This window comes from Pongo pygmaeus, chromosome 6, assembly GCF_028885625.2.
Source record: "Pongo pygmaeus isolate AG05252 chromosome 6, NHGRI_mPonPyg2-v2.0_pri, whole genome shotgun sequence".
NCBI lineage: Eukaryota > Metazoa > Chordata > Mammalia > Primates > Hominidae > Pongo > Pongo pygmaeus.
The window spans coordinates 140,045,369-140,072,047 of record NC_072379.2 but is presented as its reverse complement, the minus strand read 5'-3'; the positions used below and the strand labels follow the sequence as shown (position 1 = coordinate 140,072,047).

The 26,679-nt window shown below is 41.1% G+C and overlaps 1 protein-coding gene across 1 annotated transcript in view; it reads right to left on the bottom strand.

Annotated features, from left to right (window-relative positions):
* Positions 1–26,679, bottom strand: part of TMEM178B (transmembrane protein 178B) — a 404,397-nt gene that overhangs the window by 344,744 nt on the left and 32,974 nt on the right. The gene's annotated exons all lie outside the window — the stretch shown is intronic.

The window sequence follows — 26,679 nt, the reverse complement described above, 5'->3', positions numbered from 1 at the left end:
TTCTGGTTGTTCTGTATATTCTTTGTTCCTTTCTTTCTCTCTTATTGTTTATCATTGCAGTTTGGTGGTTTCTTGTATTGGTAACATTTGATTCCTTTCTCTTTCCCATTATGTGTCTGCTCTACCACCTGCTTTCATACTTTTGTGTGTTTTCATGATGGTAGATATTGTTCTTTCATTTCCAGATGTAGGACTCCCTTAAGCAGTTCTTATAGGGTCAGTCTAGTGGTGATGGATTTCCTCAGTTTTTGCTTGTCTGGGAAAGACTTTATTTCTCCTTAATTTTTGAAAGCTAACTTTACTAGATTTAGTATTCTTAGTTGGCGGCTTTTCTTTTATTTCCCCGCTTTCTGCACGTTGTTGTGTTGGGTTTTTGTGTTGTTGTTGTTTTATTTTGTTTTGTTTTCTTCAAGTCAGAGTCTCATTCTGTTGCCTAGGCTGAAGTGCAGTGGCATGATCATAGCTCACTGCAGCCTCAAACTTTTAGGTTCAAGCGATTCTCCCACCTCAGCCTCCCAAGTAGCTGGGACTACAGGCATGCACCATCATGTCCACCTAATGTTTTTATTTTTTGTACAAATGGGGTCTTGTTTTGTTACCCTGGCTACTCTCAAACTCCTGCCCTTAAGCAATCCTCCCACCTCAGCCTCTCAAAACACTAGGATTATAGGAATGAGCCATTACACCCACCTCTTTCAACATTTTGAAGATATCATCCCATTCTCTCTTGGCCTCTAAGGTTTCTGTTGAGAAATCTTTTGTTAGTCTGATAGGAACTCTCTCACATGTAACTTAATACTTTCCTCTTGCTATTTTTCAGAATTCTTTGTCTTTGACTTTTAGCAGTTTGACCACAATCTGCCTTGGAGAAGATCATCTTGGGTTGAATCTATTTGAGAATTTTTGAATTTCCATGTACCTGGTTGTCTATATCTCTTGCAAGACTTGGAAAGTTTTCAGCTATTATTTTGTTAAATGGGTTTTCTACGCCTTTGCCTCTCTCTTCTCTGAAACTTTCAAAATTCAAATATTTGGTTGCTTTATGACATCCTGTATGGAATGTAGGCTTCCTTTATTCTTTTTTGTTTTTATTTTTTAAGTCTGACTGGGTTATTTCAAAAGACCTGTCTTCATGAACAGAAAATCTTTCTTCTGCTTGATTTAGTCTGTTATCGAAGCTCTCAATTGTATTTTTTATCTCATTCATTGAATTATTCAGTTATGGGATGTCTGTTTGGTTCTTTTTTATAGTAAGTATATCTTTGTTGAATTTCTCATTCAGATCATGAATTGTTTTCCCGATTTCTTTGTATTGTTTATCTGTGTTCTCTTGTATCTTATTGAGTTTCTTTAATGTCATTATTTTGAATTCTTTTTCAGGCATTTCTTAGATTTCCTTTTCATTAGAATCTGTTGCTGAACAATTATTGTATTCTTTTATAGGTGTCATATCTGTTTGCTTTTTCATGTTTCTTGTGTCCTTACATTAATATCTGCACATCTAGTGTAACAGTTGCTTCTTCCAATTTTATGAATTGGCTTTCATAGGGAAAGACTTTTTCTATAGATATGTCTATAATGTTATTTGGGTAGGATACTTCGGCTTTGATTCTGGATGGGTGCAGTAGTGTAGGGTCTGTATGATTTCTTTAGCTATAATCAGCATCAGAGGTGTCTATGAATTCCTCAGTGGTTTAGGCTGCAGTTGTTAGTGGAGGTTATGGCAAAGCTCTGTGGGAGACAGGGATGCCAGGCAGACTGGTCATTAGACACCAGTGGTGGTGGCAGTGAACTGAAATTGTCAGTAATTGGATCCCAAGGTGGTGTATGTGGGCACTGGTGGTAGCAAGTTCAGGCAGGTGGCTCCTTGGGCCTCCAGGCAGCTTGCTTGGGTGCCTACAGTGGCAATGGTGGCTTGGGTGTGTAGGAGGATCATCCGGCCCCTAGGTACCATGCATGGTATGGGTGGTGGTGGTGGTAGCATCAGCCAGCCAACCCTCAAGCCCCCAAGTGGCACATGTGAGCACCAGCAGTGGCAGTGGCAGGCTGGGCAGACCAGTCCCCAGGCCCCCAGGTGGCACATGCAGGTAGGTGTCAGAGGCTATTTCCAGACCCTATCACCAAACCATATTACATTTTGTTTTTAAGGAAAAATTCAAATATTAACTTTGCCACTGTCAGAAACTCCTAATAAGTACATTGCTAAATGTTGATTAAAGTGTAACATGTTTACTTTCATAGCTTTAAAATGTATTCATTAAACAAATATTTATTATGTGCCAGCACTGATCTGAAAGCTGGGAATATAATGATGATCAAATCAGACAAGGTCCCCAGTCCTGAAAAGCTTATTTTCTAGTTAAATTTGGTTACAGCCAAAAATCCAACAGAAAATGGTAGTCTGCCCTTAGAAGCCCAATAGGAACTTATGACCTGCCAAACAAAGATAGGTAGGAGGAATTAATAGTCTTCTTTTCTCAAGCAGAGAACACTGAATCCACAGTGAGTTTCAGAGTGAAGGAAATCCTCAGCCTCAGCACTCAAAACGAAGGCCTAGGACTAGGAATAAAGGTTCAAAGTCTGTGGTGAGAAAGAAAGAGGAGTGAAATTATATAAAAGCAAATGTTGGGGGAAATGAGTGTGTGTACAAGCAGAACTGCATACTCATGACCATACTAACATGATAACAATACTAAATGCTGGTAAAGCTGTAGAGCACCTGCAACTTTCCTATATTGTTGGTGGGTGTATAAAATAGTTCAACCACTTTTGAGGACTGCCAGTTTCTTATAAAGCTAAAACATGCACTTACCAAATAATCCCACTTTTAGGAATTTACCCAAGAGAAATGAAAATCTGCCCACAAAAAGACTTATACAAAAATGTTCATAGCAAATGTATTCAAAATAGCTCAAAATTAGAAACTACCCAAATGCCCATCAACAACATAGTAGACAAACAAACTGTGAGATATTCATACTATGAGGATACTACTCAGCAATAAAAATAAACAGAACAAGGTGAATCTCAAAACCCTATGATAGGTAAAAGAAGCCAGGTAGACAAAGAGCATGTAGTGAATGTTTTCAATTATACATAACCCTAAAGTGGGCAAAACTAATCTATACTAAAATAAGTCAGATTTGTCATTGGTTGGGGCTGGGAGAAGGTAGAGAATTGAAGGGAGAATAAATGGGCTGATGGAAACATTCTGCATCTTATTTTGGGTGATAGTTATACTCAGCTGGTAACACACATGAAACAGAACACTTCAGATCTGGACATTTTATTGTATGTTAATGAAGACTCAATTAAAAAAAATTAAGCTGCTTAGTATAAGATTACCAATAAAGAGCACACAAAAATACCAGCAAACAACTGAGTTGAGAGAGCTGCTCTCTTTAAAGAATATACAAAGTTTTGGTGGCTACTGTTAGCATTCTAGGTCAATAATATCAGGTTGGGTAGACTGGTCCAAGAGAGTTTTGCAGCAAATGCCTTCTGAGATTCAAAAACAACTTGGTCACAAATAATCTTTCAGAAAATAGCTCTCCTGTAAAAAAGCAGATTTACTGAGAGTCTACCAGGTCCAGGCAAGGAACTGAGTGCCTGGGAATTCAACCCTAAAACTGATGAGTTCCCATTCTAATGGGGAATGAAATGGCAGCAGTGGGAGAGGGTCAGCTATAAAATAAACAAAAAAGTTAATTACATAATTTCAGATGCTGACTGATCACATACTCAGTTTGTACTTAAAAGGTCATCTTGCTTTTAAGTTTTTCTAATTAAGGTGTGAAGTTGGAAGGCAGAATGGTATAGCAATAAAAAGCATGCAAGGGCTATGGTGATAGAGCATTTAGTTAATTGCTTAGTATAATTCCTGGAATATAGTAAGCTTTCAATAAGTCTCAGTTATTATTATTATCATTATTATTTCCCTCCTCTCCCTCCTCTCTTATAAGAAAAACATAAACTTTGAGAATATATGTGCAATTAAAGATATGAACAAAAATATTCATAAAAGTTTCATTCATAATAGCCAAAACTGGAAACTATCCAAACAGTAGAATGGATAAATAAATTGTGGTATAGTCATATAATGGAATAGCTCCTTGCAATAAAAAGAACAAACTGCTGCTACACAGCAATTAACCACTTGGATGACTCTCACGATATAATATTGAGTGAAAGAAGGCAAACATAAAAGATCACATACTATACAATTACATTTATATTGAGGACTAAGAACTGATTTTTCTTATCTTGCCCAAATTCCTATCTAAGGGGTCTGGGGAGTCATGCCCTACAAACCATAAATTCTTATCAGATGGGTTTTATTTAACTGTATATGATGACTTACTTTCCAATCTGACTTGCATAATGTTATGTGACAAAGAAGAAAATCTACATATTTTACCCCAAAACATGTTTCTTTGCCATATTTTGAAATGCCCCTGCAAAGCCATTCTTCGTGGGGGAAAATTTACATTTTTAAAGAATCTCTATTAATATAGCTAAATCTTTTTCTTTCAGGCCCTCCAAATCCTGAAGAGATTAACTGAGAGTCTAGCACCTTTTAAAGGTATGAATAGGAATCTGAATAGGAAACATCTGTCATTTATTGTCTTTAAGGGCAGCCACTATGAGACTTGAAACTTCAAAAGAAACTTGGTCTCCATAATCTTTTGTCTTAATCTGAACATTTCCTTTCTATTGATCCCAGGTCTTTAGAAAAACTCAACAAATTGTCAACTGGAAAATATTTATAGCCTGGAAGCCGCACCGCCCTGCCCCCACCCTTTGAATTATCCTGCCTTTCTGGGCCAAACCAATGTATTTCTCAAATGTATTTGATTGATGTCCCATGTCTCCCTAAAATGTAGAAAACCAAGCTGCACCTTAACCACCCTGGGCACATGTTCTCAGGCCCTCCTGTGGGCTATATCATGGGCCATGGTCACTCACATTTGGCTCAGAATATATCTCTTCAAATAATTTTAAGAGTTTGACTCTTTTCATCAACAATATGAAGTTCAAGAATAGGCAAAACCAACCTATGATAATAGAAGTCAGAGAGTGTTTATATTTACTTGGCAGGAGTTTTTGACTAGAAGGATCCACAAGGGAATGCTCTTGAGTGTTAGAAGTATTCGTTATCTTGATCTGAGTGCTGGTGACATGGGTGTATACATGTGTAAAGATTAATTGAGCTGTTCACTACAGAGCTGAGCACTTTATTGTATGTAGCTTATACCTCAATATAAAAATTTCTAAAGAATATAAGCGCAACTAAGCAAAATAAAGAAGTACCTATGGGAATATGAATATTTCTTATATAATATCTCAGATATTTTCAGCTACTGATGGCTGGGCTGCAGTAAATGAGAATGCTGGACCTCCTCTATCATAAATAGTTCATTCATTCAATCCACATTTCCTGAGCATCTCTCAGCTGCGAGGACCATGCTAGCTCCCCAGGACACATGAATGAACATGACAACACAATCCCTACCCTCAAGGGCATCCCTGAAATGGGCAGTCAGCCATGTAACCCACTATCCTGGGGCAACTGGTGGCAGCTTCTCTAAATGTGACCACAGGGTCTTGCAGGATTTCACTGACTTCCACAGGAGAAACCTTAGACTCTAATTTAGTAACTGAAACATCATGCATGGTAATCCATTTCTTCTGAGGAGCAATATGGGTAATATATCTCCAATCATGGTGTTTAATTACAATTGACATTTCTAGGTCTTTCTTGGTGGTGATGGCAAACATCCTCCCGGAAGGCTCCTTGTTTCTGACAACAGCAGAGGAGAAGAGGCTAATTTTAGAGAATGTGGCCTGGCTTCTACCCTCCAGAGGAACATCCAACAGATGACTCTTTGTTCTCTTAGCAGGGGAAGTGATGTGGGAATCAGGAAACAATGTCTGACTTCAGTTCCTCCCTACCACCCTCATCGTGGGCCCCGGAATTCTGCCCTCCAGATGGTTCAAGAGTTAACCCCTTGCACTATTAATGTATGCAACATGACAAACTGTGCTTTGCTCCTGGCATGAATTAACAATTTGTTTAACATATTTTGGAGCTTTTTTTTAATCAAGGATCCAAGTTAATTGATGTTGCAGCCAAAATAGCCTGATGTGCTCGTTCATTGTAGAGAAGCATTTTTACAATGCTGAGTAGCAAAAATGAGGAAACGTAAGGTGCCCAGGGGCTGTTTCGCCTTGCCAAATAAGTCTGAAGACCAAAGAAGTTTGATAACTCCTTAGCTATAAAGAAATATTCAACCTCTGGAGATAATAAGGAAGCAAGAGAAAAGAGACTTGGGAAGGCCAACAATCCCTCCTAAGGCCAAGCAAGCAATTATTCCTGACTTAATACTGACAAGACCAAAAAGCAGGCCCAATGGAACTGTATTTAGGTTCTAGATATGACCAGTAAGAAGGATGACCAGTTGTCCCAGTTTGCCTGGGATAGTCCCAGTTTGCCTGGGATAGTCCCAGTTTATACCTGTTATAAATATTAATAGTGTCCCCTTTTATTCTCAAGGGTGTCCAAGTTTGTCTCAAACTTAACTTATATGCTCACCTTATCAGTAAGGGGACAATAATTTATGCAATCACCTTATCAATACAGGAAGCAATAGCCAGTGAACTGGAATTCACACAGCCTTTAGGAAAAGGGGATCAGATCCTCTTATGCCCTGTGGTTCACGTTGGGCCTGCTCAGAGAAGTGCAGATCCCACAGCCAACAGACTCTGAGAGGTAATATGGTGCAAAAGAACTGAACCTAAAACTTGAAATTCTTATTCTACCAGCATGAAAGACCTCACAGAAAAGGAAAAGTAGAAAACCCCTAAAGAAGCAAAGACTTCTCAGGGAAGCTAAAAGGACTGACCACAAAGGGGAGAGAAGGCTCTAACCCACAGTGCTTGTGTTAGTTCCCCAGGACTGCCATAAAAAACTTCCACAAACTGGGTGGCGTCAAACAACAGAAATCTACTCTCTCACAGTTCTGGAGGCCAGAAGCCCAAATCAAGGTGTCTGCAGAATTGACTCCTTCCAGAGGCTGTAGGGGAGAACCTATTCCATGCGCCTCTCCAGTTTCTGGTAATCCTCCAGTATCTTTGGTGTTCCAACATCCCAATCTCTGCCTACATATTCACATGGCCCTCCCCTCTGTGTGTCTCTGTACCTCTGTGGCCTCTCTTCTTCTTATTGGGACACCTGTCTTCAGATTTAGGGCTCACCCGAAATCCAGGATGATCTCATCATGAAATCCTTAATTACATCTGCAAAGACTCTTTTACCAAATAAGAGCACCTTCACAGGTTCTAGGGGTTAGGATGTGAACGTAACTTTTTAGACATTCAGCCCACTATAAATGTGTACAAAACAGTTCCCAGGTGAGTCAAAGTTTGCCAAATATTCTTTTTAAAAACTCGAAAGGTCTATCCAAGCTAAACTTGGAGTAAGAAGAAGAAAAAGAGCTCAATCCCTTGCAGGAGAAAGGGGCTAAGTGAACCAAATGCCCAAGAGGTAGGGACACTATTTTACGGCCACTGTGTCCAAGAAGGAACAGCTGGACTGTTGGTCATGTCCACCTCTCACCTGCAAGGCTTTCCCTGGTATTCACTGCTGATGGCCTGGGAAGGTCAGCTATACACAGGGTCACACGGCTGAATATGTTAGAGCTGCATCTGATGCAAATCCGCCTGATCCTACAGCCTCCACATTTTGCAACTTTTGGTCACCAAAAATATCAGCCGCCCAACACACACACACACACACACACACACACACACACACACACACTTTGAGAAGATACCAAAGAGGAGATGGTTAGCTTCGGTCTCAAAATTCCCCCGGGGTTTTTCTAGACCAAGGTCTCACACGTGATTTTAACACCAAACACCAATCCAACTTAGCCTGTCCATCAAGTGCCCACGAATATAAACAAGACATAAAACAACATAAAACTGAATTTAAAATTACTGTGTCATTATCTTCCAGGCATGTCATTCCCCTGATCAAAAAGCATCACTGATGGCCCATTGCCAAAGCAGTGTTTTCCCAGTGGTTTTCCATTTACTAAGCAGCAACAAGGTGCAGAGTATCGGATGAAGGAATAGAGAGGGTCAGGTTTGGGGGTAACATTGCAGATTTCAATAGCACATCTCCACTTCTACCCATTTTATATGACAGCCTTCCATGTAAAACTGCATCTTAAGAAAGAGTTCTGAGGCTAAATGAATAAATGTGGGAAACCACGAAGCTACAGCGTCAAGATTTAGCTCAAATTACAAAGCTTTTCACAAACCAGTCCCAGCCCACCTCTCCTGCTCCATCTCCCGTTCACCTCCTCCAGGCCCCATCCCCACCACCCTCTCTGTCCCAGCATGCCAGGACAATGCTTGACTCATGCTATTCCTCAGCTTAGAATGTTCTTCCCAATCTCCTCCCCAACCTGCAAACCAAAAGTCCTCTCAGAATCCTTTCTTCCATAATGCCTTCTTCCTCCACTCCATTCCAAGATGTTCTCTCCTTTCTCCAAACTCCTACCATACTGACGATTTGATCACTCATTTCACACAATCTGGTCATCGCTTGATAACTGTCTTGCTCCTTTCCTGCTAACTAGCACAAAGCCTGTTAGGGAAGGGAACTCTCAGCGTTAAAGGCCAGTGGCGTCCCTTAGCAGTCACTCAACAAAGTCTACCAACTGACAAAAGACAAGGTTACTTGAGGTTCCAGGAGAAATTCCAAAGCTGGGCTTTAATAGGTTAAATACAACTTATATTCAGCTCGTTCTTATTAATTTCCTGCACTTCCAATGCCAAAAGAAATTTTCCAGCAAACTGACTTCTTTTACCTGGAGGGTTGCAAATGCCAACTGTAATTAAAACTACAACTTCATTTTCTGGTAGGTTTCAAATGGCTTGTGGCACTGGGCTTCATTTCTTTTCTTTTTCTTTTTTTTTTGAGATGAAGTCTCGCTCTGTTGCCCAGGCTGGAGTGCAGTGGCAACCTCCACCTCCTGGTTTCAAGTGACTCTCCTGCCTCAGCCTCCTAAGTAGCTGGGATTACAGGCGTGCGCCACCACACCCAGCTAATTTTTGTATTTTTAGTAGAGACAGGGTTTCATCATGTTGGCCAGGCTGGTCTCAAACTCCTGACCTCATGATCCGCCCTCCTTGGCCTCCCAAAGTGCTGGGATTACAGGTGTGAGCCACCACATCCGCCCCGGGCTTCACTTCTTAACAAGCAGGGAGAAATCTGAGTTGTTTCAGTTTGGGGAGTTTTTATGTTGTTACTGTTATTGTTCTTGTTGGCCAGATTTTATAACAGGCTTCTTCCTCCTGAGGTGATGTATGGCATATCTGTTTAAGCAAAAGCAAATTGAAATTCATTTTGCCTTGGGAATTTTTGCTAATGTCTTAACACTCCTTAAGCTAATTGGAGCCACTTGAGAATGTCAACTAAGAAAACTGAGGTTGAGATAGGAGAGAGATTGTCTGTTAATTCAAACACAGACATTCTCTTAGAAGCATTTTTTTTAATTCCTTGGACAAGAAACAATTAATTAACACCCCAATAGGGGGCCTCAGATATTTCTTTTATCTTTGGTTAACTTCCAACAAACCAAAGTACAAAAAGGACAGAATAAAGGGGGAGAGTAGGTAGCCCAGGTAATTCTGGAAGCTTTCTTATAATTTTGTCTTTTGACTCTGTTTGGTGAGAAAATAAGTCTTGAAATTCTAGGGAGAAGGAAAGTGATGGGTAATGAGAAAGAAAACCACGGTGTAATCTTTTTTTGAAAGCTTTTTATTTCACACAGTGTATGTTTTTTTTACAAAAAATAAAACATAATACTCACATCCCTACCTTGCTTATGTTGCAATTTCAAACATTTACAATGCATGCTTAGAATACCATATGTTAGGCATTGAAGTCAACAAATATTTATTATTATACATTCCTGGCACTCTGCTAGGTGCTGGGGAAACAAAATAAATAAAATGTGACCAACTTTTTCACTTTCAGGAATGTGGACAAGTAGATACTCTGAAGGGATCTCCAAAATAAGACAACCAGGAGTCCCGCCCTCAGAGAGCTTACAGTCGAGGCAACCATGCTTGCCAATAGTAAAAGGAGGCAGAAGGAGACATAAGAAAAATCATGACTTCTTAATGTTTGATATTCATTACCAGATAGACTAACCTGTGTCCACTGAGGCAGAAGTTCACATTTATTTGAAACTTTTTTTTCCTCTTTTTTTTTCAGTCAGAGTCTCACTCTGTCACCAGGCTGGAGTACAGTGGCATGATCTTGGCTCACTGCAACCTCTGCCTCCCAGATTCCAGCTGTTCTCCTGCCTCAGCCTCCCGAGTAGCTGAGATTGCAGGCCCACACCACCACAACCGACTAATTTTTGTATTTTTAGTAGAGACAGGGTTTGGCCATGTTGGACAGGCTGGTCTTCAACTCCTGACCTCAGGTGATCTGCCCACCTCAGCCTCCCAAAGTACTGGGATTACAGGTGTGAGCCACCGCACCCAGCCTGTTTGAAACTTTTAAAAACAGAATGTTCAGGCCTGGGATGGTGTTTCACACCTGTAATACCAGCACTCTGGGAGGCCGATGAGGGCAGATTGCTTAAGCCCAGAAGTTTGAGACCAGCCTGGGCAACATGGCGAAATCTTGTCTCCACAAAGAATATAAAAAAAAAAATAGCTGGGCATGGTGGTGTGTGCCTGTGGTCCCAGCTACTCAGGAAGCTGAGGTGGATGGATCACTTGAGCCCAGGAGGTCAAGGCTGCAGTGAGCCTAGATCATGCCACTGCACTCCAGCCTGGGTTACAGAGTGAGATTCTATCTCAGATAAAAAACCTGACCTAACTGTTTATATGACTCTAAGAAAGGAGAAGTAAGCAGTATGCCATGCTAGCACGTATATCAGCCAAGAGCTTCAGAGTATATTCTAGTTCAAAGGGCTGCAGCAATCTCTAGCTCTCCCACTACCAGCGAAGGAAGCCAAGGCCCACTGAGGTCAAGGTCTGCCTGAGTTCACAGTGGTCACCAGTACAGATACTGGAATTAGACTCCATGTCCCTGGGCCTGAGGCAGGTGCACAGCCGCTAACAGCTGCCATCTCCTCTGCATGAATGCAAACACTTCAGCCTGTGAACTCCTCTAGGAGCTTCAGGGGATAATGTGATGAGGAGGAGAGGAGAAGACATTCTTGTTCCTGTTGTTCCCTACATCTACTGCAGGACATGGAAAGCCATGCAGTCCTCAGAGAAACTTCACAATGACAGACAGTGACACCACTAGTCTTGGCACTAGGCCTGATAATATAAAAGGAGAGACTCCCCGGCCACCTGAACACCCAGTCCATTAAAGCTCAGTGTTGTCTTCCCAGCCTTATCTGATTCCAAAAGTCTCTTTTCCCACAAGGTGGGCATAGTTTCTATTTTCCTGTGTATCCTTGATAGAGCATCAAGAGACAGAGAAAAGACAGGCTAAGGCAACATGCAGGACACTCAGAAGAACCTTAAAGCAAGGGATGGCAATAAAAATAATTAAAGGAGAAGTAGAAGCAGCATCAGAATGTCAGGCATAACACAGAGTGTAGAACTGGACTGAAATTCAGACAGAGGCTCTTGGCTGACCACAACTGGAATTTCCAGCTTTGAGAATGTTTTTCTTCTTTTTCTGACCAGTAGCCTTGATCCGCCTGCAAGTGGGCAGGAAATAATGTTTGGCTATGGAAGCAAACAAGCTGTAATGGTTATCTTTATAGCTATACAAACAAACAAGCTATTATGGTTATCTTTCATTCAGAACCTTCAGATTTACAAAGAAGAAAAGTGGGAAAGAAAGAAGAAAAATAATAGGCAAGATGAAAAGGGAAAAAGCCCTTATCCATAATTTCCTCCCATACCATCATGATATTATGGTTCCTCCCGTACCATACATAATATTACATTTGTGTAATCATATTTAAAGTTAGGCCCACAGTCTCCACGCAGTACATGGAGATGTTCCTGGACCCAGCGTTTCATCTCCCATGATGCTGATGGTCTTCCTCTGATAGAGGTGAACCACCATTCCTAGGACAGGATGGAATTTGTTTTGCAGAATCAACATCCCTTTGTTTCACAATCTTGTGTCCTTAAGACCCTCTGAGGCTGACAAGCATAAAATTCTTATATGTGACAGCCCTTGAAAAAGATGCTACAATAATAGTCCATTGATAAATCCATTATCAATAACAATTCCCTAATCTACAGTGTCTGAATAGACTGCATTAGACAGAACTGGCCTAGATTTCCTCTTTTTTTCCTTTTTGAAAAGTCTTTATAAAGTCCCTCCTCAAGGCATATTTTTTCTACTGAGCTCTCTTCCTTCCTTTTTCCATTCCTTTTTTTCCTTTTCACTGTTCTCTCTTTGCTTACCCAGCAAAAGTCTTATTTATTTATTAAATGGAAGACCTTGAATATATTATGTTCCAGTTTTCCAGTGAAATATTCAGGCCATTTTCATTTATTTCTAATAATAACAGACTTCTAATTGGACAGAGCAAATCCAATAACACTTGTTTTTCTCCTCTCCTCATGAAATCTACCAATGGAAGGAAAGGGTTTAAGTGGGGGAAATGCCTGCAACCCACAATGACAAAGAATGGGAAAGGAGACTTCAACAGATGAAAGATTTCAACAAATTTTTGGAAGGAAGATAACAGGTGAGAGTACCCGACTGAAGAGAGCAAAGGAAGTTACGAGCTCAGCAAGTCAAAAAGGGGGTGCTAAAAAGAAGAGAGATTCATCTCCAGAGACCCAAGGAAAGCCTAAGACAATGATACCAGGTTTATGGGGAGGAAAAGATCAGGTTTCATAAAAAGAAACAATCTAAGAGTCATCGCATCTCTCATTACCTAGAGATTTGTGCTTTCAAACTGAGGCATAATTAATTTCGACTAAGAACTCTTTTCCCAATCAAACCATCAGGCAAGACTGAGAGAATAAAAGGATTTTCAGGGAAACAAGGACTCAAAAATGCACACCCTTTTTAAAGAGGCTACTACAGGATGTACTACAGCAAAAAGAAGAAATAAACTAAGAAAAAAGAAGACAGAGAACTCATGGAAGAGGGGATCTAATCAGGAGTGTGATCAATTAAAGCCTAGGATAACTGAGACCGCACTCCCAACCTAAAGAGAAACTAACTCAAGCTGGAAGAAAGAGGGCTCTGCAAAGGGGAAATGGAACTTACAGAGTATCTGACATGTGTGGGTGTTTGGAAAACAATACTGACAGGTATTTCACAGATCTACTATACTCTTTGGGAAAATTTAGCCATAGATAGATAAAAAGCTAAGCAAAAGATTTTAAAGGTGATTATTACCTCTAGGAAAACAAAACAACGTACAATAATTAAACATCATCATAATACAATTTGGCTCAAAAGTAAATGATATTTACACAATCATAATAATGTAAACACTGACAAGGGATTTAACCAAAAATAGTGATACAGTAATATTAAGAAAATAAGAGGGAAGGGGGGAAGGATAGGGGGTATAAGGACTATAATCAAGTATGCTAGAAAGTCATAATATGCAATGCTCTCCAAGAAATAGCAGAAGGAGTATATAATTATAATAATAATTATTATTATTATTTAGAGACAGCGTCTTGCTCTGTCACCCAGTCTGGAGTGCAGTGGCATGGTCATGGCCCACTACAGCCTTGACCTCATGGGCTCAAGTGATCCTCCCACCTCAGCCTCTGATCCCTGAAGTAGCTGAACCTACAGGTACGTGCCACTATATCCAGCTATTTTTTTTTATTTTTTACAGAGATAGGGTCTTGCTATATTGCCCAGGCTAGGCTAGTCTCCAACTCCTAGCCTCAAGGGATCCTCCCACCTCTGCCTCCCAAAGTATTGAGATTACAGGAGTGAGACACTTCATCCAGCAAAGTATATTATTTTTAAACATGGTGATATATGAGAAAATAACTAAAAACATCCAAAGTCATTGCCTCTAAAAAACTGGCTTAGGAAATAGAAGGCAAGGGACTGCTTTTTTCTTTAGGACACCTTTAGTTGTATTTTATTAGCACTGTTTCATAAAAAGTATTAATAAAAATAAAACTAGATTTAAAAGCTTGTGTCCTATTAATATATATTCTGAATTAACATTTTATAAAAGCTACAATTATCTTGTATAATCTTGCACAATTGTATGGTATTGCATTATGTTACTAAAAGCATTTTATTGAACAGAAATGTTTAAAATAGTCCACCATTTTTAAAAAAACTAACATGGATATGAATGCTATCCATTCATAAACAGATATATTTTCTCATCTAATCTTCACAACAACCTGGTAAATTGCATATTACCATTTCCTTCCTTCTGCAGATAAAAAGAAAGGAAGGTTGAACTTGCCCAAGGTTACAAGACTTCTAAAGGGAAGAGCTAAGACTCCATGCAGGGCTTCTGACTTCAGGTCCACATGGCACACACTGTTGATATCGCCTCACTATTCTAAGCCAGATGCCTCAATGCTAAGTCACCAAATTTTGCCTACAGATATGGAGAAAAACATTGCCCTTCCCAAAGCTATGGTTACAAGATACATCTTCACCTCACCTCACCCTTCCATTCTTGTCTAAGATCTGGCCACTTTCTCATTACAGTTGGACTATCCAGTAAAAGCAGACTATGCCTTGATGATAACACTTTTAATTCCCACGGTGATGGCAGAGCTCTGCCCTGCTCCAGGCCTCCAAACACTAGGAGGAAAAGAGAGCCCATGATGCCCTCTGAGGTCTCATCCTGCCTCACTGAGAGCTGCACCAGAGGGTATCCAATCCAAGGCCCTCTCACATTCCAAGGGCCTCATTGCCTTCTCTCAACCCACATAACCCCGGCTCCCTTCTCCAGCCTTTCCTCCATCTCACCCTTACCCTCCCTATTTCTGAGGCTGAACCAAACAAAAAAGACAGGGATTCCCCACTGAAGACAATTAACAAATATACCTGCAAAATACATCAAAGCATGTTCATAAAGATGTGCTGAGTGCCACCCTGAGGTGTAGGTGTTACACAGAACACAGACTTGAACCGTCTCTGTGTAGTGAGCAATCGACATTAGGCAGAGAGAGTACACATGCTGTAAAATCACACTAAGTCACTCTAGTCTAGTGAAGGAGAGTAGCCCACATCAGTGTCCCACCCCCATCCTAAGGACTCCTCAGGCCCTGCAGGCCCTCTACGTCTTCCACTTGCCAGCCTATGCCTGACAGCTCCCTCTAGCCACTAGAGCTCACTGGGACCAAGTGGGACAGACCAGAAGTGCCGGGCAATTAATGCTGCCATCCCCAGCAGGCCTCAACAAATGACTGAGGAGAATCAGTGGATAAATGGATAAATAGGCCAGCACCCTCATGGGTGAGGCTGAGTAACCTGAACCATTTTCTGCTCTGTCTCCCAGCAGTATCCAGTGGGATGGAGCCCCAGGTGCCCCCAGCACTAACCTGCTCAACAGCTCAGCCTCTGCAGGCTTCCTTCCTCCCATGCCCCTTCCAGTCTTCCTCCTCCCTTGTTTCAGGACTTCTGGGAGAACTCAAACTAATACAAGGCCTGCCTGACTCAGCAAAATGTCTTAAGAGAGCCAAGCGTGCCAAAAAATTATCCTTGGGGACCTGCTATACTAAATAGATAAGATTAACACATAATTAGCACATCTGTTTTTTTAATGCAAAATAAACGTTGTTAGGAAATAAGATTTTCTGAAGTGCCTTGAACAAGACCCTTTCGGTTTTGTTTACACCGCTGTTTCCTTCATACCATTTCTTCAGTACCCTTTCTTCTTTGCAAAGGCAAATTTCTTCTGACCACAAAGTCTTTCAAATAGGCAAATTAACCAGATCTGAAATAATGAGATTTCTTGATCATTATATATAGATATATTTATATATAAATATTTATATATATAGATACATTTATATATAAATATTTATATCTATATTTATATATCTATATATAAATATATATAAATAGAAAATATAGATATATTTATATATAAATATTTATATATATATTTTTATATATAAATATATATAAATAGAAAATATATCTATTTTTATATATATATTTATATATATATCTATATATAAATAGATAATATATCTATTTATATATATATATTTATATATATATCTATATATAAATAGATACATTTTCTACCCTAGTGTTGCCTCTTTAGCAAAGAGTCTTCAAAATTGTCAGCCATTCAGTCGTCCTACAATACTTGTACAGGACTCTAATGAGCAGATCCAGAGCTTCCCCCCCGGGTCACAGATTCCTGATTTAACTAGAATAATCACCATCACCATCAGTCACTATTGTATACCACTTACTATACGCTGGATGTTCTAAGCACTTTACATATATTCACTCATTTCATCCTGAAAACTAGGCATTATTTATTATCCTCCCCATTGTACAGATAAAGAGACGGAGGCACAGAGTTTAAGTAACTTGTCTCATGTCACATAGCAGATGGAGAAGCTAAGATTGAAACCCAGCTGCCTGAACCTAGACTCGGGGCTCTTCACAGGCTCTCACCTGTGGGCCCTGATTCCAAGAGCAAAGGCAGAGAGGCCAGGCTTCGAAAAGGAATCCAGTTTGAGTTGGAGGCCAACCTAAATATAGGAATCAGCCTTGAAAGAGAGGCTCTCAAAGAGCTGGGGCGACTGCGGGCACAGGAATGAGCCACAGACAGAAACATTTGCAGGGCTGATCGAGTCCCACCATCTGAACTTTGCAACTAAGCTCCCTTCCACAGGAGTGTTTTACAACACAATAATTTCCCAAAATTGTATGAGGGACAGCAAATAATGTAACATTTCACAAATATTTTACTCCACCACAGATGCCATAGAAGGGTCCCTTAACCCCCAAAAAAGTCTCCAAGTTCAGGCATCATGCTACGTGACTTCAAACGATACTACAAGGCTACAGTAACCAAAACAGCATGGTACTGGTACCAAAACAGATATATATATCCATGGGACAGAACAGAGGCCTCAGAAATAACGCCACACATCTACAACCATCTGATCTTTGACAAACCTGACAAAAACAAGCAATGAGGAAAGGATTCCCTATTTAATAAATGGTATTGGGACAATTGGCTAGCCACATACAGAAAACTGGAACTGGACCCCTTCCTTACACCTTATACAAAAATTAACTCAAGATGGATTAAAGACTTAAATGTAAGACCTAAAACCATAAAAAACCCTAGAAGAAAACCTAGGCAATACCATTCAGGACATAGGCATGGGCAAAGACTTCATGACTAAAACACCAAAAGCAATGGCAACAAAAGCCAAAATTGACAAATGGGAACTAATTAAACTGAAGAGCTTCTGCACAACAAAAGGAACTATCATCAGAGTGAACAGGCAACCTACAGAATGAGAGAAAATGTTTGCAATCTATCAACCTGACAAAGGGCTAATATCCAGAATCTACAAAGAACTTAAAAAGATTTACAAGAAAAAAACAACCCCATCAAAAAGTGGGCAAAGGATATGAACAGGAACTCCTCAAAAGAAGACATTTATGTGGTCAACAAACATATGAAAAAAAGCTCATCATCACTGGTCATTAGAGAAATGCAAATCAAAACCACAATGAGATACCATCTCATGCCAGTTAGAATAGCAATCATTAAAAAGTCAGGAAACAACAGATGCTGGAGAGGATGTGGAGAAATAGGAATGCTTTCACACTGTTGGTGGGAGTGTAAATTAGTTCAACCATTGTGGAAGACAGTGTGGTGATTCCTCAAGTATCTAGAACCAGAAATACATTTGACCCAGCAATTCCATTACTGGGTATATACCCAAAGGACTATAAATCATTTTACTATAAAGACACATGCTCACATGTTTATTGCAGCACTGTTCACAATAGCAAAGACTTGGAACCAACCCAAATGCCCGTCAATGATAGACTGGATAAAGAAAATGTGGTACATATACACCATGGAATACTATGTAGCCATAAACAAACATGAGTTCATGTCCTTTGCAGGGACATGAATGAAGCTGGAAACCATCATTCTCAGCAAACAAACACAGGAACAGAAAACCAAACACTGCATGCTCTCACTCATAAGTGGGAGTTGAACAATGAGAACACATGGACACAGGGAGGGGACCATCACACACCAGGGCCTGTCAGGGGGTGGGGGTCTAGGGGAGGGATAGCATTAGGAGAAATACCTAGTGTAGATGACGGGTGGATGGGTGCAGCAAACCGCCACTGCACGTGTATACATATGTAACAAACCTGCACGTTCTGCACATGTATCCCAGAACTTAAAGTATTTAAAAAAAAAAAAGTCTCCAAGTTCATTGCAGAGTCAATTCATTGGAGATTCAATTCATTGGAATTAATAGTCAAAGAAATTGACTTCAACTCCCTAGATGAACTAAACATTTGAATCTAGCATCCCTCTTGGTCTCAGGAGATGCTGTTTGTACTCCTGAGTCCTCTTTTTCCCTTTCACCTCCATCTCTGAGCTTCCTTCCAGCGCCTCCTGGAAGGCCACAGGGCAGAGGGAAACATACTCTGCCATTCTGTGTCTGCACCCACCTTTGCTTTGGGCTTATGGCTGTGTTGGCACAAAGAACACCAAATTGTCTCTGGCTAATGAGAACAGAAGCACCTCGATAGGTAAATAATGCATTCAGTCACGGCCAGCTGTTCAGACAAAGGTTTCTCAGTGGTTCAAAGAGAAATTCAAAGAGAATGAAGTCAGCGTGGGACACACAAAACATTGAACTCGGAGCTGAAGCTGCCAGCACCATACTCATTTGCCAAGAGCAATTTCATTTGAGTAAAAAACATCATCCATCACATTAAATTAATGTTGTTAATTTCCATTTTATTGGTTTTGTCATTTTATTTGTTTTTAATGTGTAAATCTCATCTGGTTTCATGGATATATGAGAGCTTTGAGTACTAGGAGTTTATACCTAGCTTTATTTTATACATATTTAAATAACATTATAATAAAAATAATCTAAGTCAACTCTGGGGGTTCAGAAGAATGTTTTCCTTTAAATGCAGCTCTCAACCTTGCAGACAGGACTTTGCCCTCAGAGGTGAATGCCCTTGGAAAGGTCACTCTTTGCCCTCCTCAGGGATCATTGCTTCTAGCAGGTGCCAGTGAAGTTTTCAGTTGATTGGGCCAGGGAATTTTGCCCCTCATTCGCCTGATGCCTACTTTTATGTCTCAACAGTTTCTTAGCCCTTTCCCTTCTCTATCCAATAGCCTCCAAGTTTTAAAATTTCCACAAAATTCCTACTTTTCATCAAATTAACGGAAAGTTCTGAGTCCTATGCCTGGTGTTAAAAATTTTAAACAATCTGATAATTTCGAATACACCTTTCACTCTTTCCCTATAACACCCCTAGGCCCCACCCGGCTTTTCTGCTCATTCCTACCATTACATAACACTGGAGTCCCCTCTGTCCTTCTCCCCAGCCCATTCAAATCCCACAGATCCAGCCAGGCATGGTGGCTCACAACTGTAATCCCAGCACTTTGGGAGGCCAGGTTGGGTGAATCACCTGAGGTCAGGAGTTCAAAACCAGCCTGGCCTGAAACCCTGCCTCTACTAAAAATACAAAAAAAAAGATTAGCTGGGCATGGTGGCACACACCTGTAATCCCAGCTACTCGGGAGGCTGAGGCAGGAGAATCACTTGAACCCAGGAGGTGGAGGTTGCAGTGAGCCAAGATCACGCCACTGCATTCCAGCCTTGGTGACAAAGCAAGACTCTGTCTCAAAACACACACACACACACACACACACACACACACACACACACACACAATCCCACAGATCCTAACTGACCTTCTTGGGATCAGTCTAGTCCACAAGCTCCATGCACACTGCCCTTCTCTTTTTCTTTCTCTGGTAACACCTACCCAAGCTGACTCACCCATCTTGGCTTTTACCCATACAAGACATTCTAAAGTAACCCAAGTGTTCCATACCATTTTGCAATCAAAGGGGAAGCTCTTGGAGGACAGGGAAAATGTCTTACTACATTCTTTATTCCCCTGCCTTAGCCTGAATTCCCTGCTTAAGCAGAGTCTGAGATAACAGCTTATATGCAGTAGGTTATCTGGGATGGATCCAAAGAACAGGAGTGAAAAACTGAGGGAGAGGGAAGCCCAGGAGGAGAGAAAGCCAGTGCACCGGCACATTAATGAGCTCAGCCCCATGGAGACTTTGGAAGGAGACAAATAGAATAGGCCTCAGAATCACCTGCTCAAAGGGCAGAAGGAGAGAGCATTTTACCACCAGCTCGTATTCACTGGTCAAGTGTTGGCCTGACAGCTGTTGACTCCTTTGCATCTCCAGGTAGCACAGGCATGAAGTCCAACAGGTCTCCCAAAGATGCTTCACAGAAACCCTGGGGCAGAAAGGGAGAGATATACAGTGCAGCTGAAGGGAGATACAGTGCAGCTGAAGGGAGATACAGTACAGCTGAAGGGAGAGATGTACAGATATACAGTGCAGCTGAAGGGAGATGCTGTCTAGTTACATCTGTGTGAGGCTGGTTGCCCAGCAATGATCAGAGTACAAGATGGACAAAGAGGATGTGAGACAGGACACAGAGATGCCTGCCTCCCTCAGCAACCAGTACGATGCTACGCTGAAAGGAGGTGTGTTGCAATTCCTATAGAATCAATGCAAACATTTCTCCCTTAGGGCCTTCACATATTAATCAATGCTCTTCTGTGGTCATCTAGTTTCAGATCTGGAAATCTCAAGGCTTCCTCTTTATACCAGTTATAAACCATCTTTGATTCTCACACTAAAATGCCCTTAACTGTGAAAATAGCAAGACAATAGATAACCACCATGTTAGATTTCTATATAGCATTTCTGTACACTAATCACATTATCTAAATAACCTTCTCCCGTCTGAGATAGCACAATTACCATGCCCATAAATCAGAGGTCATATAGCTCAAATGCCCATTCAATGGTAACCAAATAAAATGTTGTCCTCAACTCAATTCTACAGACATTCACTGAGTCCCTGTGATACACGGCTTGCTGCTGCAGGTGCTGGGATGTAATGATGCGCATGCCATGGTCCCTGGCCTCAGACTGAGGATGGCCCAGCCCACTGCGAGGTAGACATCAAGAGGAACCCCCAGAGAAACAGATGCACGGAAGGAGCTCAAAGGGAGGGGACTCCCATTCCAATTGGGTAATTAGGAATGGCTTCCTAAAGGATGGGGTGTCGAGATGGGTGGTCATTCTGACTGGTCATTCTGTCTGAAAGGATCCTCCCAGGAAGAGGTATGAGAATAGGAAGGAAAAGGGTCCCAGCAGTCCCATCTGGCTGTGCAGTGCCCTCACTTGAACCTTCCATGCCTGTCTAGTCCAATGGTTTTCAAGTCCAATGGCTTTCAAGTCTGATGGTGTGCAAGCTGTGTGATGTGGAGTCTCAGGATCTCAGGGAACAGATGGACAGTGATGGGACAGATGGGACAGAGCACAGGGCTCTGAGAGTCCCCCTCCTGCTTCAACTAGAACAGCTGAGTGAGAACAAAATGGACTCTACTGTTAAACAAGCATCTGAAACCCAAAAACCAATCTTGGAGTTAAAAGCACCAGTCTGAGTACCTTACCCCACCACCAATCAGCCACACGGACATGAGCAAGGGCCTTGAGTTTTCTCACTCTCATCCTTCAGCATCTCTCAAAATGTCTCCAACTATTCCTTCTGTCTCTGAATTGTTAGACAGCTTGAGTAGATATTCCAAATATCTACTCAATATTTGGAAGCCTGATAAAGTATTTGCTGATACCCAGTGGTCTGCCTCTGGTTAAAATGCAAAGCAAGTTTCCAAGTCACAGTATATTTTACTTCCTTTTATACCTCTTCCCCACATGAGGGGCTAGAGGAGTAAGATAAATGAAATACACTTCCTGGCCACTCACCCAGCAAAAGCCATTTATCACCCTGGCCAAGTGGATGAGTGGCTATTTGCAGAACAAAATGCATGGTTTTGAGAGGTGTCCAGGTGAGTTCTCCTCTCTCTGATAAAAAAGAGAGAGCGCCACTCTTTGCTGTGATCGGCAACACTTACCCTCTTAGATTTCCTAGAGTTACATGCCTGGAGATGATGGAGAGGTATCCTTGCAAAATATGTAGGGCAGCAAAGCAAGGAAGAGAAGAAATTACTGATACTTTGGCCTGAGACTATTAACAGATTGTTAAATTCTAATCCAGTAACAAAAGACTTCGGTTGGGCATGGTGGCTCATGCCTGTTATCTCAGAACTTTGGGAAGCCAAGGCAGGAGGATCACTTGAGTCCACAAGTTCGAGACCAACCTGAGCCACCTAGCAAGACTCCATCTCTGCAAAAAATACAAAAATTAGCCAGGCTGTGGTGGCTCACACCTGTAGTCCCAGCTACTCAGGAGGCTGGGGTGAGAGGATTGCTTGAGCCCAGGAAATCAAAGCTACGGTGAGCTATGATCATGCCATTGCACTCTAGCATGGATGACAGAGCAAGACTCTGCCTTTAAAAAAGGTTAAAAAAAAAAAAAAAACAGACTTCATGAGTTCTGAAAATAAACCACTTTGAGGTGAACAAATCTCTCAGATTAGAATTCAACCAAAAAGCATGAAAACGGCCTATGTGTGTTATTCTTCATAACTACCAACTAATAGGTTAATATACACATACATACAGACAAAAACTAAAGATCAAATATAAGCAAATAGCAGGAAAAATAATTATTGACTTGGTAAATTGTGTATCCTTAATACTTCTAGAGACAAATGTTTCTGCCTTTGTCAGGAAATGCCAAGATTGTTAACTTCAACTACTGTAAATTAATACACACACTTTAGTTTATTGAGGGGTACGATCAGAATGAAAATATTGATATAGGCAAACACTCATTTCTGGCAATAGAAAAGTAAATATAAACACAATTCACAACAGCATTAATTTGTCTTACTCCTTTTCCTCCAGGATTATTATAAAGTGTTCTAGCCCTCTATCTGAGGAAATGATTAAAAACCTTTTCAGTTCTGACCATTCCTCCTTCTCTTTAATTATTTCTTTATCCAGAATTAACATTGGCAAATCCCCTCCAACTTTTTAACATTCATCTTCTCCAATCTATGCAAGCTGGCTTCACAGCTGAGACAAGAAGAAGCCACCTATATTTAAGGGACATTCCCTGGGCTAATGCATTGTCAGCAAAGACAGCATTTTTGAAGCAATCCTGCATAACAAAAATGGCAAATTAACATGTTAGATAACGACAGGTTAGCAGATGCCATATTCTTCAGGTTGTAGACACCAGTCTCCACAGTGCCTGTATTTGCTGGCTCAGGCTGCCTCATATGGTTTGGCTGTGTCCCCACCCAAATTTCATCTTGAATTGTAGCTCCCATAATCCTCAAGTGTCATGGGAGGGACCAAGTGGGAGGTAACCAAATCATGGGAGGGTGGTTTTTCCTGTCCTGTTCTTGTGATAGTGAATAAGCCCCATGAAATCTGATGGTTTTATAAAGGGCAGTTCCTCTGCACACGCTCTCTTGCCTGTCACCATGTAAGACATGACTTTGCTCCTCCATCACCTTCCGCCACGATTGTGAGGCCTCCCAGCCATGTGGAACTGTGAGTCCATTAAACCTCTTTTTCTTTATAAATTACTGGGTATGTCCTTACAGCAGCATGAGAACCGACTAATACACTGCCATAACAAAAGACCATAGACTGCATGGCTTAAACAACAGATATTTACTTTCTCTCATTTCTGGAAGTCTGAGATCAAGGTTCCAGCAGCATTTGGTTTCTGGTGAAGCCTCTTTTCTTGGCTTGTAGCTGGCTTCCTTCTCACCGTGTGTTCACATGACCTTTTCTCAGTTGGAGAACAAGACAGCGAGCTCTCAGGGGTCTCTTCTTACAAGGAGAACAATGCTATCAGATCACGGCCCCAGCCTTACGACCTCATTTAATCTCAATTACTCCCTTACCCCAGATACAGCCACACTAGGGTCAGGGCTTCAACATATGAATTTTAGGGGGACACATACATTCAGTCTATAACAGTGTCTGTGGAGAAATTTGTTATTCTCTAGAATTTAGGAAAATTAGTTACTCGCTCAGTCAAGATTTATTCGGCTCTCCTATGTGCCAGGCATTGCCCTGATGGTGAAAGGAAAGAGAAGAAAAAGGAGAGGACACATTTGGAGAACAGGCAAGCATGAATAAGTGCTCACATCCAAACAGTTGCCTCTCTTCTTCATACCTATAGTTTTGTCTATTAACCTTTGAATGTATATTTATTGGTTCTCCAAATGCTGCCTCTATACATTAATATGGTGCTTCAGGTGGAAGTAGCACAATTTGAATCAATATTTGTGTGTTCTTCCCAAGTTCTGATGTAACTATATGCTCCAAATTGTATTATTGGACTTCCACTACTTATTTACTAAAAAAGTTATTTCTTCAAACAAATTTTATAATCTATAAGACCTTGGGGGAAGGGGCTTTGTCTTGTTCCATTGAAATCCACAGCTACTTAGCATTTGATACATAATAGACATTCATACAACTGTTGAATGAATAAAGAAACAACAATTACCACACACAAAATTAAAAGATACGGTTTTAAATAAAATTATTAAAGAAATAAGCTGCTAAAATCCAATCATTACTTTTCCTATCACGTAAATTTTTTCCCATAAATTGGTTTTTTAAAATGGCATAGGGTTTTATCTTTTAATCAATAAGTCATAAATTTTATAAAATCCTATTTAATTTTTGCTTAAGAGTCTTTTTTTTGAGAGAGAGTGACAGAGACAGAGTCTCGCTCTATCACCCAGGCTGGAGTGCCATGGCACGATCATAGCTCACTGCAGCCTTGAACTCCTTGGCTCAAACAATCCTCCCGCCTATGCCTCCCAAAGCACTGGAATTACAGGCATGATCCTCCACATCCAGCCCAACAGTCAGTTTTTTATTCCTGTGTTAGTGTCATCAAAAGCCACAGCAGCCATCTCCTGCCACAGGCTTCTCCCAAATTAACTACCTTCACCATGGGACTTACTTTTCATTCCACAATTATTTATCAAGCTCCTACAATCTGCCAGCCTCCGTCCTAGACAAGGGGGGTTAATGGTGAGGAGAAAGACACAGTCCCCCCTCTTGCGATGCTTACAATCTAGCAAAGGAAACAATCACACTAATAAACATTAATTAAACTGAATTAAGTATACTGAAGAAAAGGAACCCAGGCCTTTGAAAAGTGAGAGCAGGAGATCAGGTCAGAATCCAAAAGCTTTGTCATTACCAATAACTGCAACTCCACACATGAAATAATCACAATTTCATGTGTCACACTCCGTCCACCACCCCCTCAGTTTCCAGCTTACTCTCTCTAATATCCATTTCTCCATCAATCACTTAACTCCACCAAGACTTACAACACATTGATCCCATCACCCCTTCACCACCCCTCACCTTTTCCTGTCCTTTTGTTCCACATATCTCAGCCTAGAATCCATCACCAGGCGCTATATCACTCCATTCCCATGCCTCTCATTCACTTCCAACTAACTCCTTGATATGGTTTGGCTCTGAGTCCCCCACCCAACTCTCATCTTGAGTTGTACTCCCATCATTCCCACGTGTTGTGGGAGGGACCCAGTTGGAGATAACTGAATCATGGGGGCGGTTTCTCCTATACTGTTCTCATGGTAGTGAATAAGTCTCACGAGATTTGATGGTTTGATAAGGGGAAATCTGTTTCACTTGGTTCTCATTCTCTCTCTTGCTGCCACCATGTAAGAAGCGCCTTTCACTTCCCACCATGATTGTGAGGCCTCCCTAGCCACGTGGAACTTTAAGTCCATTAAACCTCTTTCCTTTGTAAATTGCCAAGTCTCAGGTATGTCTTTATCAGCAGCAAGAAAATGGACTAATACACTCCTGGTTAACTCCAACTCTGCCTTCTCCATGCTTTTGCTAACACAGCAGAACACTGCTAGAGAAAAAACACACAATCATGCCAAACTAGTCTCATGTTATACCTGGGACCACAACCCCCAAGCGAGCCCTAAACCTGCCTGCCGGGATACTGGAAGTCTAAGTCCACCCACTTGTTCAAGCATCTGGAGAGTTATTTCACATGTCTTCCTTCCTCTTCGCCCCTCCATCACCTGCTCCCCCATCTCACTCTTGGGTGATGATCTTGCATCCTTCAACACCAAGAACTGATGCAATCAAAAGAATTTCCACAAACTCCCAGTACCACATCTGTCTACCTAACAGCATGGGTCTAACCATGACACACTCTGCTTTCTTTCCTGCTACTATAGATGGATTGCCCATGAACCTTCCGGATGCAAACCTGCACACTGGGTTCCATCCCCTTGTGCCTATTCAATGACATCACTCTAAGGATTCTCCCTCTCTCCCACATCAGCAAATTTTCCTTCTGCATTGGACCATGCCATTATCATTCAAATTTGCTGTTATTTTTCACATCTCTGAAAATCCTTCTCCCAAAATCCCTTCTCATCCCAGCTAATGCTTC